Here is a 17,657-nt window from a genome sequence, read left to right on the forward strand (position 1 = left end):
TATCGCCACTCATGCTGTGAGAGGCATTTTCTTTCGAGAGTTCCTTGGTAGAGCTCTCCATTCACGTGGATGATCCTGAGACTGACTCGTGTGGGGGCACACGTCCCCGCCGCCTCTCTCGGATCGGGGTCCACAGCAACACACGTTCGACCCTATATGAATGCAATACAGATGTATATAAACACAGGTACTTCCTAGTTGGATTTCACTAGGCCTGTAAGTATATATATAATATATATAAAACAAAGTAGGGCTCCGGACTCAATCTAAAGGGTACTATGCGTATGAAACATACTTAACATGTATAACACAAGTACGCCCCGTGTCATACATAGTATGCTTCATTGCTCATCGGCTGCTGTAGACAAAAGTACGCCCAATGTCTACGACTGCAGCTATAGCGCATAGCTTGGAAATAGATTCAACAGTACCATCAGGGTGAAGACATCCCAGTCGGGTACGCATCGAATCTATCCCGTGGAGCCAAGAAGGAAAAACAATGAAATAAATAACAAATATGATAATGCATGATGTGCAGTGTGTGAATCCCTCGTTTTAATTACGCACCTGTCTGGTGCCCCTGGATTCTAACGATAGAATTCCCATTTAAAATGATTTTAACTCAAATTTCTCCAAAGTTAGTAAAAATGGCATTTTTAAAGAGTTAGGCAATGTTTCAAGAACTCCCCAGCAGAGTCGCCAGCCTGTGGACCCCGTTCCGAGATAGCCTGTGGACCCCGATCCGAGATAGCCGGCGAGGGAACGGGTCCCTATCACCATCCGGATCATCCACGTGTGAAGGAGAGCTCTACCAAGGAACTCTCAAAACGGATGCCACCCTCATAGCATAGCACGAGTGGCGATATAAAAGAAAGAGATATGTCTCGATCCGGAACCGAGGTTCGAAACCGAGACATACCTGAAATAAACTCAGAGTCGCCATCCATGGATATGCCATGGAACCCTAAAATCAAATCCTCTGTACAATGGATAACCAGAAATATATATGGGTTCGTGCCTGGTTACGAATGGGGAAGGTCTGAGAGCACCCCCGATTCGTCCGAGTGCAAGCACTTGGTCTCTTATGCCATTTATTATTAACTCCAAAGAAGTTTGGGTAAAAATCATCTGAAATGGGAACAATCCTCAAGAATCGTCTACCTAAGCATGCATTTCCTGAGGATAAAGATAATAAACACATATAAAATAAAATGAAAGATGTGCCACCTAAGCATAGCTAGGTTATGAGTGACAAACCTAATGGGTGTCTAAGTTCTGATGTGCAAACACATGCAAGCTACAGCAAAAGGTATAGGATCAGTACGAGAAAGTAAGAAAACACATCAAAACATATAATAACAACATAATAAATCCTAAGACTCCAAATTATTAGCCCGAGTCCTCGGGTGGTCTGGTATTCATCCAAAGAAGCCTACGTATCCCCGCCTCCACGAGAATCAAGGCAACGTAGTTCTTCGCGCCTATTCTAAGCTGTGATGCCTAAGACACCTAGCCCTCTATCCTAGACTCGATCTAAAAGACCGGACTAGTTATTAAAGTTTCTTGTACGATTATTTAAATTCCAGTGAATTATGGATTTTTAGGACACCCTATATGCCCTAACTAAATGCAGATTAGCCCTAGGCTAATGCAGGTGGTTCCTACAACCTAAGTGTAACTAGGCTGCATGCCCTAAGGAAAACAATAGGATTGCTAACGTATCCAAGACCTAGTCATCAGTCGGCGATGTGAATCGCCAACTAACCGGACGGAGGCACTCCTAGCTAGGACAAACCCCTAACTCTAAAACAAACACAAACAAGCACACAACAAATCAAAGACGAACTCCTAACTCTAAAACTCTCTATCTAGGACAAACTCCTAACTCTAGAGGAAGATTTTTGTTAAAAACAAGGTTTTAAAGTTGAAGGGTTAAAGTATATTTATTTACAAAGTTTGGCTGGACCTGAGATAAGAATCTCAAGCTGCACTACGTACCTCGTGGAAGAGGATCAAGCCAACGTAGTTCGAAACGAACTCTCTAACTATCAAACACTTACAGCAAATCAATTATTTTTTATGTTTTCACCCTTTTGGCCAAAGACCGGAGGGAATATACAAAACAACATCCTAGGGACAAACCCTAGGGTGTTCAGGGGAAACTATGCTCTAATAATACTATTATAAGAGCAAATGAGTCAAAGACTCTCTAATGACAGTAACTGAAGAATAAATGAGTCAAAGACTCTCTAATAAAAGCGACTAAAGGATAAACGAGTCAAAGACTCTCAAATAGGAGCAACTGATAACACTGAAATGAGATAACAAAGTCAAAGACTCTCTAATAATACTTGCAAATGAAACAGATGAGTCAAAGACTCTCTAAAAACGGAAACACGAGTCAAAGACTCCAATGACACCAACTAAAAGATAAATGAGTCAAAGACTCTCTAAGGGAAAAGAAACACGAGTCAAAGACTCCACTAACACCAACTAAAGGATAAATGAATCAAAGACTCTCTAAAAGAGATGAAAATACGAGTCAAAGACTCCACTAACACCAATTAAAGGATATATGAGTCAAAGACTCTCTAAAGGAAAAGAAACACGAGTCAAAGACTCCACTAACACCAACTAAAGGATAAATGAGTCAAAGACTCTCTAAAAGAGATGAAAACACGAGTCAAAGACTCCACTAACACCAACTAAAGGATACATGAGTCAAAGACTCCCTAAAAGAAAAGGAATACGAGTCAAAGACTCCAATAACACCAACTAAAAGATAAATGAGTCAAAGACTCTCTAGAAAACCACCGAAAAGGCAAATGAGTCAAAGACTCTCCTAAAAGACCACCTAAAAGGTGAATGAGTCAAAGGCTCTCTAATCAGAGCAGACTCCTATGCGAATGGACTATCGAATAAGGAGAAGCTCACAAGTAAAAAGGAATAAGAGACCTTGTGCATATTTGGCAAAGGTAAAACACCCAGCAGGGCCGGACAGCTACCTAGCCCTAGGGTGCAACAAATGTGCAACCAGATACCCATATAGGATAGGGGTATGAAGCCAAGCCGAGTAGGGTGTTCTCCCAAAAAACCAAACAACGCACAAAGAGGAGATCTAACGAGAGAATGAGACCAGGCGGGTCTCCTAAACACACACAAAGATGAGCTCTAAGCGACGAGGCTTGCCTCCAGAGGAAAACTGCCTAACGAGACAAAACGTGTCTCCTAGAAAGGACATCTCTAATAAGACCAATTGGTCTCCTAAAATAGGAAAAGAAACTACCATCTAAAGGAAGAATGAGTCAAAGACTCCCTAACAGTGCTATCCAAAGGACGAGTGAGCCAAAGGCTCTCTAATACTAGACTTAAAGGAAGAATGAGTCAAAGACTCTCCAATAAAAACACCTGAAAGGAGAGTGCTTACGAGACTAAGTAAGTCTCCTAAGAAAGACTCCCAGTACATCCATCATTGTCCTGGCAATGATTAAAGACAAAGGCAACTAACAGACCTAGTTGGTCTCCAACTAGCGAGGGTATAAGCTGAGATACAACTTAGAGAAGAACTCTATAAATGAGGCAAGGCATGCCTCCTATGGGTACACTATCCATCAAGATCAAGGTGATCCCCCCGAGATTAAGCTACAAATGAGGCGTGCCTCCAAAGGAGGATCGCCTAACGAGACAAAGTATGTCTCCTAGTACAGGTTCTAGTATCTAAAGAAATCTAACAGAAATCTAAAAGACTGTGCTAGTCTAATCAAAGAGAGAGGAAAATACTACCAGATAATCGCAAATTCCAATCAATTATTATAAAAAACAAGTCAAATATCAGCAAAATATGATCTACAACTAAAGAGTGCACAATCTGTAATAATAGCAATCATACAATGATAAATAATATTAATTAGTCCAGACCAGCCGCTGGATAGCCTAATAAAGCAAGAAACAACATTAAACACTTCTATGCCCAACCACAAGTACCACTGCCCCGATATGGGGGTGAAATCAGATGATGCTAAAGTAATCATCTGATATCACAAATACACAGAATAATATTCCTACAAACCGCCTTGAAATCAGACAGTACTCATGTCGATAATATCGAATAGAGTAGTCATCTGATTTCCTCCTTCAATTAAACAATTTATTGAAATAAAATTAATTAGCCCAGACCAGCCGCTGGGTAGCCTAAGTAAAATAAGCTTTCAAAATAGTCTCACCTGGACAGTCCATTCATCTTCAGAACCTAACTCAAAGTTTAGTACAAAAGAAGAATATTAAAATTTTTAATAGATTATACAAATGCACGCAATGATATTTCTGATTTTTATAAATTTTTGATGCATAACAAGGGGCATATCTGAAAGGTTGAGTACGCCTACTAAACAAAAGAGGGGAGCGCTACTTAAATTGAGCGAGTCCCCTAAAGATGGGCTTGGGCTATCGCCTTCATCGCCCCTACAAAGAGGAAGGAAACCTAAGGTTTAAGGGTTTTCAAAAGACTAAGTCTACTATACAAAGGAGGGGACTGCTACTTAGACTAAGCAAGTCCCCTGAAGATGGGCTTGGGCTAACGCCTTCATCGCCCTGAATGAGGGGAAGATCCTGAAAAATCAAAGACGATATCAAATGATTGGGAGCAAACCGAACCCTAACGGAGGTCCCAGAAACAAAGGAAGCTCTAGAAGTTAAAACGGAATCTAAACATTTGCCCAAAACCCACAAGATAAAGAAGGACAAACAGAAGGTATGAGGCTCCTCATCAACCAAGACTAAACATAATCGAATCAAATGAAAACAAAAGCATGCAAATTTTGGAAGGTTTTGACCCATGCAGCATAAACTATGGAAAAGCATATTCCTCAATACTTGTCCACCATCATAAAACCCACAAAAATGATCCAAACAGATATAGAATACAAGAGATCATCCAATCAAAACATTCCTACTACACCATCTGGGTTGAAAAGCTTAGATCGTAACCTTGTGCAATCATTAGCATTAATGGTTTCCAAACATCTAGTAGGATTCCTTGGTGCAACCAAAATGACGATGTTTTCATCATGACCATTTTCAGCAAACAAGTGACAGCAAATCCACACCATAGGTCAGAACAGGGTGGAATCAACAATGAAATACAATGTTATTACATGCATAAGCCTAGAGTCGGGAAATTACGATCAATCTATTGTTATCCTCACATTCAATCATAACAACATCATTTGGTTAGGACAGTCACCAGGGAAGATTGTATCCCAACAAAGCATTAGAAATGGTTTTAGAACCCATACTGAAAACTCAAGATTTTCCCATGAACAAAAGCTACACCAAACACAAGGTACAATTAAGCATCACAATTAGATCAGAGAAACAATCACTGTCCGGAATTGGTTGCCGATTCAACAAATAAATCCAAAAGGCTCCATAAGTAAAACATGGTTGTGGGAATATCAGTCTCTAATGAATGTCTTATGGAAATGACACTCTCACAGCCATGCTTTCACTAGGGTATTAAGCTGCCTTCCTTTTATTATACACAGAGCCGTCAAATGCTCTTATAATCTGGAGACAGCCTGTGATAAAAACCATTAAAAGAGATGAAATGACAAAGTAATTCCAATGACACCAAGCCTATCTTGTTTCACTGGTAAGATAAGGTAAACTCATGCAATTATCAAGACAGAACACGATGATGCCATTTTCCACAAAGATCAGAGGAGGGGAGTCCTAATTTCTTGAAAGATCACAAGTATGTAACACATAGAATTAAAGCTTGCATCATCGCCTTCATCTATGATCTAATCATAAGAAAAGATGAGAGGGAGATAGAATTACCTGATTCTGCTAATGAAATCCAAAGAGGGTAATGACAAAATATAGTGATCGGAACCTGCAAATTCACCAAAATTGCAGAGAATGCCAAGGCCTGAATTCGCCGGAATGAAGGTACTAGGCCGGAGAAAATGGCCAACTCTCACTTTCTCTATATATATTTTTCTCTGATTTCCCTTTTTTTATCTTTATTTTGCAGCGGAATTTCGACAAATCTGCCGGAGAACGAAGCATTTAACACGAGATCTGAGATGGAAGCAGCTCTCTCTCTCTCTCTCTCTCTCTCGGATTCTCGCTAGGGTTAAGGATCAAGACACGGAGGAAGAGGATGGCTGGAAATGACAAATTTCACCGGATTCCGGTCGGGAAATGGCTGTGAAGATGAGGTCAAAATGGTGAGAGTGATGAGGCCGCAGATCTAGGTTTTCCCTTTGCAGATTTTGCAAACCCAGAATCAATGGTGCCGGCCGGATCTCCGGCAATTTCGCCCGAGAAGAGGAACTCTCTCTAGATGATTCTCTCAATCTCTATGCTTCGGATCGAAGGAACGATCGCCGGAGGAAGAGAAATCAAAGGAAAAAAACCCCAAATCCCTTTTTCTCTCTCTCTCTCTGTCTTATCTCTCTTCTCAGATCTCTCTCTGTCTGTCTGTCTCAGATCTGAAATCTCAGATCTGAGATCCGAGATTTCTCTGCAAATGGGGTTTTGGATGTCCGGCTGGGTTCCGGTGGGGTTTGCCGGAGGTGGAGGTGGCTAGCCGGATTTAATGGTGTCCGATTGGAGAAGATGATGGTGCCGGTGGTGGGAATGGGGGTCGCAGATGGCCGGCGGCAAGGTGGAGCTAGGTCGGAGAAGATGGATTCGGGTTTCAGATCTGGATTTTCTCTCCTCTTCCTCTGCGATTTTTTTAGAAAAAATGAAATCCTCCCGTTTGTAACGAAAAATGGGTTTTATAAAAGCAAATGCCAAATTCGCACCCCCTCTATTACCTTGGACAGCCCCATCTAGGATAATCCACCCCCCTTTTAGTCTGCACTGCGCTTCTTGCACCGCTCGTCCTATTTGACAAATTTGCCCGAAATTTAATGAGATTTAGCGGGGGTCTTGGTGAAACCTCAATCTAGCTTGCGATGCAATTTGGGGATCCTAGCTTGGTGATTGGACGAGGCTTCGCACAAGCACAGCGAACTTGGGTCCGGTCAAAATGGGGTGTCTACACGCACCCATTCCACCTGCTAAGGGTCAATTGCCCTAGTGACCAAGATAGGCCATCCCAATACGTGTATGGAGGCAGGTTCGATGTTGGTTGTGTGCAGGTATGATATGTCCAATCTCAACCCCAATTAGGAACATTTTAGGTCTATAAAGAACTGGAAGGTCATATCTCCCTACCACATAATTTCTATGTGCATGACAAATCCTACGATGCTGCCTAGGGACAAACGTGTGTGAAGAAGCAAATCACACACTCCAATACGTACCCAATAGATATCACGAAACAATAAATAATAGTTTCAACACAACAACAATTGGCTTTTATGGCATATACTCTGATACTTCTACCTCGGTTGAATCCTTAATTTCCATTGGCCTTGAGAAAGCCCACTTGTTGAAACTATTTTTGTCTGTAGGGAGTCCTCCGATTCCCAATATTCTAGAGAGTGATAAATTCACCCCTAGAAGGATAAATTCACCCCTCTTTAACTATTGTGGATTTGTGGGTACAACTAGGGGTGTAAATGGATATTCGAAAATTCGAGTACCGTCCGCATCCGAATCTGTTTATAGCGAATATTATCTGAATCCGTTTCAAGCGGATATTATCCGAATCCGTTTATGAGATATCCGACTCTTAGCGGATGCGAATCTGGTAAATGGTACATCCGATCCGCTTAACATTCGAATCCTAGAAGTACATCCGTTTATCCCGAATATCCACATCCGTATCTGCATATCCGAATTCGCATTCAAATTCGATACCGGGATTCATTTTTTTATTTTTAAAATAATTTTTAATATTTATTATTAATAATATCATCAAATAAGTGAAATAAAACCCTATATTGATATTTTCACTAACCTACCTTGTCTTAGTATTTAAAGAGCTATCAAAAGTTTATTACATTTACCAAAAGACTTTCACAAGCCATTTAAAATAGAAAAGACAAGTTGGGAGAGTGCAGTTATCAAAACATGGATGTGTTGATATCAACCCCCCCTTATATTCAAAGAAGAAAAATACAAGTTGGGAGAGTGCCACTATCAAAACATGGGTGTGTTGATATGAGTCCCCCCACCCACAAACCAATTAAAAAAAGAAAAGACAGTAGGATTGGTGTCATTACCAAAAAATGGGTGTGCTGATATCAGTTATGTGCTTAAGGACCCTAATTATGAAAGGAAAGGGGGGTCGACACTTGCAGGGGGTCTCTCTCATCTTTCTTGAATAGGACAAAATGTGGGGCGGGGGGCAGGGTTAGGGCTGGCAATTTCACTCGAAAAAGCGGGGATCCGCCCCGCCCCGCGCCCGTTTGGGGAGGGGATTCCCCGATTTGAAAGGGGAAGGGGAAGGGGAAGGGGATTATAAAAATTCCCCGGTGCAGGGAGGGGAAGGGGATGGAGTTGTCCCCGCCCCGCCTCGCCCCGCTACGCCCCGCTAATCAATGCCATTTTTTTGTAAATTTTTAAGTGTTTTTTTTAAGGAAAACTACTAGAAACTCTGTGGATCGGCTACAAGATTCCCCCAAACATAAAGTTAGCTTGTCTTTTCCTTTTAATTAGCTTCTGAGAGCATTTTGGGAACTATAATAACCTTTTCACAGATGTTGAAATAATAAAGACAAGCTGAGAGCCTGAGACGCTGAGTGTATGCAATTATCAAAAAATCGTAGTGCCAACAAAATTTTAGGGTTAGATTGCAGGTTTTAATTTTCAACAAGAAAAATTTAGCTATTAGAAATTTGTTTCATGTCAGCACTAGACTGAATTGCAGTTAAAGAAATAAGTCATTTGTTGATTTTGTTCTCTTCTCCATTCTCATTTCTCATGCTCATCTGGGGGTTAACATGCTATACAGAATGAACATTATTTTGCGTGTGTGAGCGCCCACTTATGGACTTTTAAAGTTCATTGTGACTACTGAAATAGTTACTTTTTACACATTGGCTGCCTGTTTGGGGTAATCCTGGTGCTCATTTCCTATTTATCATTCCATAATTTATGCAGAAAATTGCTGAAAGATGAGGTCCTGTTGTTATTTATGTTTGTTATCTCATCCATGCATTTCTGATTTTGTCCATCTGTTTGTTGATCACATGAATAGAATCATAGCATTCATTACAATATTGTCTGTAATGGACGTAGAAGAAAGAAGCTCTGTTTGCTGGTTTGATTGGGTTCCAAAGAGGGGGCGGGGCGGGGATTTTGTCCCCGAAGGATGCGGGGAGGGGAAGGGGAAGGGGAAGGGGATTAGATATTCCCCGCGGGGAGGGGAGGGGGATTCCCCACCATCCCCGCAGAGGGGAAGGGGAAGGGGAAGGGGAAGGGGAAGGGGACCCCAACATCCGGCCCCGACCCGCCCCGTTGCCACCCCTAGGCAGGGTACTTATCTTTCTTGAGAAAAGAATGAAAAAAATGAGGGCTGAATTAGGTAAAAAGAAAGGGTAGTTAAAACTTAAAAGAAAGTTCATTTAGGCTTTTAGGTTGGGAGAAAGGAAGGCCATAGGATAGAGAATAGATGATGGAGATTAAAACTTAACTAGGGTTTTCAATGAACCAAGTATATAAAAAAGAAAAAGAGGAGAAAAAGGGGGCAGATTCTTTCGTTGAGAGAGGGGAGATCTGCTAGGGTTTCTAAAGAAAGGAGGAGGGGAAGACTAGGGTTTGGTGTGGTTAGCCACCACCTCCTCTTCCTCCGCCTCCGTCTCCACCTCCAAGCTCCGGATCCCTCCACAAGATTCACCACCACCATCTCTCCTCAGCCACCACCATCAAATTTCGTCGACCACTACCTCCTCCATCAAACCCTTGCCACCACCACCACCACCACCTCCTCCATTTCTGCCACCTATCACCACCCATCTCCTACATTTTTACCACCCACCACCATTTTCCATCTCATTTTAGGGTTAGAAGAAGAGTGAAAACAGGGGGATCTTTCTTTTCATTCCAAGATATTCTTAAGAAGAGCATGACTAGGGTTTGTAGCTTGAAAAGAAAAGGGGTTTTAGGGTTCCTTGAGAAGAGTTCATCTAGGGTTTAGAGAAAGAGATAGCAGGAGGAGAATAAGGAGAAAAGGGCTAGAGAATTAAAGTCTACGGCCACCATTTTTCATTTCCAAGCCGCACCTCCACTTCCTCATCCTAGCAGCCTTCAAACGAATTCGGTTACTGGATTTCGGACATCCGGATATGGTTACTGGATTTCGGACATTTGGATATGAATTCGAATATTCGAATATTTGGATAAACGATATGGGTAATATCCGAATTCGAACAATATCCGTCGGAATTGAATTTGGTAATAGATGTTAAATATCCGTTGAATTCGGATTCGAATTCGAGTAGTGTATACTGTAATCGAATTCGGATTTGGATATAGCCATATCCGCTTCGAATTCGATCCGTTTACACTCCTAGGTACAGCACCGGTACAATAGTGATCTCTCTCACTCTTTGTCTCTCTCTCTATCTTGCTCTCTATGAACCCTTGCGGGGCCAACAATTGAATTTGTTTAGATCTTTGAACAAGTTAACCCGCCTATACTTATTCTCACAACTAGTAATCTCTCAGTTCTCTCTTTAAACACAAATCCTTAGTGGGGCGCAACAATGAATGGTTTAGATCTATGAAGAAGGTAGACACCATGAAAAGTGTATTTAAAACAAAAATCACTTGAGCTCACTTTGTTCGAAGATCCAAACCGTTCATTTGTTGCGACCCAATGTACATAGGCCTTGCCCCAAAAATCATCTCCCCAAATTTGATCCTAACCCTCCAATCCAATACGATGACACCACATAAAAATCTCGATGAGTATGACACCTCATAAAAATCTCTACGGTTCAATGAGTTAGGATCATCTTAGGGAGATGATATTTGGGGCAAAGCCTATGTATGTTGGGTCACAACAAATGAAGGGTCTGTATCTTCCAACAAAGTGGCACCCGGTGAATTTTCTAAAGATCATTCATATTATGATGTATGTAGTGCCATATAATAGGTGGGTAATTTCTCATGTTGAAAAACCCAACCCAATGGGTAGCTAGGTTGGGTTTAAAGGAAAAAAATCTAAAATCCAACCTGACTCTTTGTAGGTGTACTATCAATTTCTTAAATATCTCCTTAATAGCATGAGAAATTATATTTTAGAATATCGATATAATTATTTTTATTGAGGTGTTTATGCCTGTGATGTTAAAATTTGATTTTCCTTCTTAAATTTATGCACTTGCTGACTTAAAATTAGAGATTTAAGGTGTGAAGATTTGTTGTTTTCTTTTCTTTGAAATTTGTCACTATCCTAAGCTAAACATTAAAACCCCGATCAGACCCGATCTTAGAAATTATGTCTTGAGATTCGCTAGGGCCCATTGCAGAAGGCATTTTGCGGAATGGTTGTGGCATGAGAGTGCAGCCAACTCAGATCAATTAAATGAATAAGACAAAATCTGAGCCTATGTAGGCTGCTCTCTCATGCAACAGACGCTCCGCGAAATGCATTCTGCGATGGTCCCTAGCAAATCCCATATATCTTTGGTAGAATAAGGTTAATGAATCTCAGGCCTTCCCATTATAAAAACTTGATCTGACTCCACACGAGATAATATTCAGGGTCCGGTAGGGTTATGGAAACCCCTACGTTCCCTACCGAGTTTCCTTCATTCTTGGTCTAGACAACTCTGATCATTGTCCCCTCCATTAATATAGAGAACGAGTCTATCTAGCTATAGGTTCTCCAGTTGTCTACAGATGGAATGCTAGAATGCTCCCTTTGTCTTGGACCCTCCTCAATGCTATGTCGCATTCAAATTTAGTAAGGCCGTGACGATAGGTAACTGGTATTTAGTGTCACGGGGAAGAGGCGAAGGGGGATAAATCCTCGTGAGCCTCCAAAAGGCTCCTTCCTAATCCTACTTTCACGCTCTCATTTGTCACATATTTTCTATCTTCACTCACCGGCCCTCCAATGATTGATCTTACACCAGTCTCATCGAGATTAGGAGGCTCTTTTTAGATGCCATGTCCTGTGCTTTGTTTGATATTAGTATGGCGCCCCCTTGTTTGGATATGTGCACCCCTCATCCACTTTGTTGGGGCTCCATGCAAAAGCAAAACATACCACATCGGAAACGTGAAAGAATGTGGATGAGGTTATAAGATTGAGCACCCTCCCCTTACCGGCTAGCTTTTAAGGGTGAGTTCTACCCAGGTCCCAACAAATGGTATCAAAGCCGGGGTGGGGTAACCCCGGGATACCCTCATGGATGGAGAAAATCCCTCGGGAAGATCTTGGTAACCCCGGTGTACCTTTCAGGAAGGTGAAATTCACTCGGATAAGATCTTGTAGTTCCCACGTTGCCATCGCGTGGAGGGTTCCTTCGGAGAAAATCTTGTAGTTCCCACGTTGCTGATGGAGGGGTGAGATTATCCACGTGGCTTCCACATGGAGGGGGAGATTGTTTGGGTTTCCATGCAAAAGCAAAACATCCCACATTGGAAATGTGAAAGGATGTGGATGAGGTTATACGGACTTGGGCACCTTGCCCTTAACGGCTAGCTTTTAAGGTGAGTTCCACCCATGTCCGTGTTGGGTTTCCGAGCCACTTTTCAGCATATTTTGTCTTCATTCACGAGGTGTTAGATGCAGCAGACCAACCACGAAATGCCTTTTGTGATGTACCCTAGCAAATCCCATGTTTAAAAGAACACTAATGAAATTTTTTTTTAAAAAAAAAACGAAACTCTACAAGCAACTTCTCACTCTTTCTTTCTCTCTAAAAAAGCTGAAATGAGTTCTCCTTTTTGTTGTTTTTTGTCCACATCTCCCGAGCCATTGTTTTCACCGATCTAGGTTAGGCAGAGTTGTACCATCGCGTGAGACTTGAGATGCCTTACATATCAAGTCACTGATCTTTGCTAGAAAATAGAAATAATCAGCATATCTCAATTCATATCTATAAGTTTGGCATTCTTGCTCAAAGTTCACATCATTTTGGTTGTACGTGAATGGCTTTATACATGGCGGGTCTTTCTTACATTTTGGTTTTTATTACTCACATTCTAAGGTGTTACTTTTCTTACATTACAAGATAACCATGCACACTAATCAAGGGATTGGTTTGATAGATACGTCTCTATCTTAAACTTTCTTTCTGCGTCAGTAAGGGCTCGATGGGAATTGTGACTAGGGTTGCAACTTGACGTCGGGCTGGGACCAAACGGATTGAACCTGATTTCGGCCTGAGTTGGGCTCGCCTTCAAGGTTAAGAAGAGCCAACTCAATTTAATTTCGGATTGGGTTAGAGTTGTGGCAATGGGCAACCCGACCCGACCTGAATCCAGCCTCTGTTTTTGAATTCTATCGTGAATTTAAAAACCTTAAGGTTATGTTTCTTTTGTATTTTTTTATCTTTTTTGCCTTAGGCTAACACGAACCCAACCCCATTCAGCCTGACCTTATTTTGAAAAAAAAAAATGGGTTGAGACTTAGAGAGATTTATAGGTGGATTGGGTTAGGGTCAACCGTCCTTGATCCAAGGCTTGAGTTGGGTCAGGTTAGAGTTGGGTGAGTGCTATCTCAGTAGCGTTGGACTCAACCCGGCCAGAGTTGCACCCCTAGTGGCTACAAGTTAACAACTAATGAACAATTTCAGAGTATCTATCAAACCATGGGGGCGAGAATATCACTTTCCAAGATTTTATATGGTGTAAGCCCTTATAGTCCCGTATTTTTCAAAAAAGTACTAGATGGACCACATCATAGGATGATCCAAACCGTCCATGTGATGGAACACAACGTGAATAGGTTGTGCCCCAAAAATCTTCCATAGGATGATCCTAGCCCTCTGATCTATAGAGGAACTGCATCATCCTATGGAAATGATTTTTTGGGCACAACCTATTTACGTTAAACCGGATCATCCTATACTGTGGTCCATACAATACTTTTTGAAAAATACAGGACTCTAAGGGGCTTACACGACATAAAAACTCATCACTTTCCCTTCTTCTAAATCCCGACATGTAACCCCTTAGACAGGTTGGCGATATTGGTCCTTGTCCCTTGTGAGGAAACGAACGTCATGCATGGCTAGTTATTCTTGCTTCATGCAATGCTTTCAACTAGGCGATAAAATAGGGGACCGCATAGTGGCTTAAATTCCAACTCTCTGTCTTATTCCTTTCTTTCTCGTTCTCACAGCTGCCTTCCTTCATTTCCTTCGTCTCCACCTCTCTCCCCTTAATGAGACATAAAGTATCTTTCATGCAAAAGAAGTGGGTTCCCATTCTCATTTAGTAAACCAACATACGGGCTATACATGTGAACAAGGTCTAAATTTGCTACGCAAGTTCACATAACGCCATTTTGCAGCTGACTTTTGCATGAGAGAACAGCCACCCCAGATGAATTAAATGAATAAGATAAAATCTGCCGAAAAGTGTGCCTGGGTGGCTAACAAATTGCCAATCAAATCCCCTATGTTAGAAAGTAATTGGATGTTTCGCACCCTAATTGAAATATTCTAAACGTACAATCAAAGCTTTTTTTTATTGATTGAGCGTGGAATTTTACCTTATTGCACAATATTGAAACGGCTAGTTACTCCAAAACATTAAGTTGTTGAAGGAGTTATTTAATATTTTACACTTTGACACTCCCCCTCACTTGTGGCCCTTCTTTCTAGGGTCAGCCTATATGTGGCACATGTGGCCCCTCTTTTGGGTTTGGCCGTTGCATGTGGACTTTTGCTATCCTGGAGGTTTGAACTCAGGACCTTTGCCTCTGATACCATGTGAAACGGCCAGTTACTCCAAAAGCTTAATCTCTTGGAAAAAGCATTATTTAATCTTTTATACTTTTGACACAAGCAATTAGTATTGTAAAATTGATGTCATTTCATCCCATTACTCATCAATAAAGTATTTGGAAAATTCTAAAGTGAAAAGGCTTGTTACTCTTGCTCATAAAATACATTCGTTGGGTTAGCTCTACTTCTAACTTGTATGTGTGAATATATTCTTGTGTTGGAGTTCCACGCAAAAGCAAAATAGTCCCACATCAGAAAAGTGATGGGGATGGGGATGGGGATGGGGATGGGGCTGGGTTATAAGGGAATGGGCACCCTCCCTCTAAAAGCTAGCTTTTAGGGGTGAGTTCTACCCGGTTAGATTCCCCATCAAATTGGTGTCAAAGCTGTTGGATCGATCTTGCAGGGCAAGAACTGCGGACCGTTCGGCGTTTGTGGTGGATTCTCGTAGAGGTGGAGTTTTCCTGACGAGTTTGTGGGTTTGATCCAAGATGGCTGCGAAAGGCTCAAACATGAAGTTTGAGGTGGAGCGATTTGATGGCAAGAGTAGTTTCAGCCTATGACAACAAAGAGTTCAAGACTTGTTGGTTCAACAAGGGTAATATAAGGCATTGTCGGAGAAAAACAAGAAGCCGGAAACAATGAAAGAAGAAGAGTGGGAGGAACTCCAATTGAAAGCAGTCAGTGCTATCTGGCTATGTCTCTCAGATGAGGTAATGTACAATGTCCTTGGAATTAAAACCGTACCTGAATTATGGAAGAAATTAGAGAGTCTATACATGGCTAAATCTTTGTCAAATAAATTATTTCTTAAGAAACAATTGTATGGACTTTGAATGGAAGAAGGAACTCCTCTTATGTCCCACCTTAACACATTTAACAAGATTATAACTCAATTGTTGAGTGTTGAGGCGAAGATTGAAGAAGAAGAAAAATCTATACTTCTTCTTGCTTCCCTTCCTCCATCATATGATAACCTGGTTACTACTTTGTTATTTGGGAAATACACTTTGGTTTTTTATGATGTCACTGCAGTATTATTAGAAAATGATATACGTAAGAAACCAAGTGGGGATGACTCCCAAGGTGAAGGCTTGGTGGCAAGAGGAAAAAGTAGTGATCAGGGGAGAGGAAGGTCAAAAGATAGAAGTCCTTTCAGAAAAGGGTCTCAATCTAAGTCGAGAGAAAAATGTGGTAAATTCAGATATTTCCATTGTAACAAGGAAGGCCATATAAAGAGGAATTGCAAAAAATATAAGCTTTTAGAGGGAGGGTGCCCATTCCCTTATAACACAGCCCCATCCCTATCACTTTTTCGATGTGGGACTATTTTGCTTTTGCGTGGAACTCCAACAATCTCCCCTTCCACACGGCAGCTACGTGGGAACCACAAGATCTTCTCCGAGAGAATTCCACCATCCTCGGAGGCACATCAGGGTTACCGAGGATTGCTCATATACTTACTAGGAACGACGGTTCTTGGCATCATGTTTGATGCCCATTGTACTTTTACACAGTTAGTAGGATATGTGGATGCCGATTATGCAGGTGATTTAGATGAGAGGAGATCTACTACATGTTATATGTTTACATTAGCCAATGAACCTATTTCATGGAAGGTGACACTTCAGACTACGATTGCTTTGTCTACGACAGAGGCAGAATATATGGCAGCAGGTGAGGCAGCCAAGGAGGCCATTTGGTTGGGTGGTCCTGTTCGCCAGATGGGACTGAAGCAAGAAAGTGTGTTGTTGCATTGTGACAGTCAAAGTGCTATTTATTTAGCGAAGAATCAAGTGTATCATGCCAGGACTAAGCACATTCATGTGAAACACCACAAGATAAGAGAGTGGGTGGCAGATGAAAGTATTCACTTGAAGAAAATACATACAAATGACAATGCAGCGGATATGTTGACTAAGCCAGTTACAGTAACTAAGTTCAAGCATTGCTTGGACTTGGCCAACATCACCAGACATTGATTATTGGTGGGGCACCCCAACGAGTGGGGTAGGCACCTCATGTGCAGGAGGTGCGGAGCTGTGTTCTTGATGATGCACAGTATAGTTGATCTTCACGTGGCTGTGAAACAAGACAAAGGTGGAGCTTATTGGAAAGTTGCCTTGTTTCACACGGCTTGTTATTATTAAATATAGCAATACCGTGAGAATCGATCAAGTGTTGGATCGATTGAGGAATCTATTGTAATCTTTGTTACTTCTTGATTAGTGGAATATCTCTCTTGGAACGCCCTGAGGATGTAGGCTTTGCTGAACCACGTAAAAATTGTGTGTTCTTTGTGGTTGCTATTGTGTGGTTTATTTTATCCTGCTTTAGATCGTGGATTTTGATCGGACCATTGTCCGTCAATTTTACTACAAAATGGTATCAGAGCTGGGGCATGGTAACTCCAGGAAAGATCTCGGAAACTCTGGTGTGCCTCGGAGGACGGTGGAATTCTCTCGGAGAAGATCTCATGGTTCCCACGTAGCTGCAGCGTGGAGGGGCGAGATGATCCACGTTGCTTCCGCGTGGAGGGGGAGATTGTTGGAGTTCCACGCAAAAGCAAAATAATCCCACATCGAAAAAGTGATGGGGATGGGGATGGGGATGGGGATGGGGCTGGATTATAAGGGAATGGGCACCCTCGCTCTAAAAGTTAGCTTTTAGGAGTGAGTTCTACCCGGTTAGATTCCCTACATCTTGGATCCGAAGGGCAACTATTACTCTATTAGTCTGGTAAGATTTAAACTTGGAATGTTGTTCAGGACTAATGAGTGCTAGGCCATTCAA

The sequence above is a fragment of the Tasmannia lanceolata genome, unplaced genomic scaffold (genome assembly GCF_043159265.1).
Source record: "Tasmannia lanceolata isolate RefF3 unplaced genomic scaffold, GAP_Taslan_0.1 ptg000037l, whole genome shotgun sequence".
Classification (NCBI taxonomy): domain Eukaryota; kingdom Viridiplantae; phylum Streptophyta; class Magnoliopsida; order Canellales; family Winteraceae; genus Tasmannia; species Tasmannia lanceolata.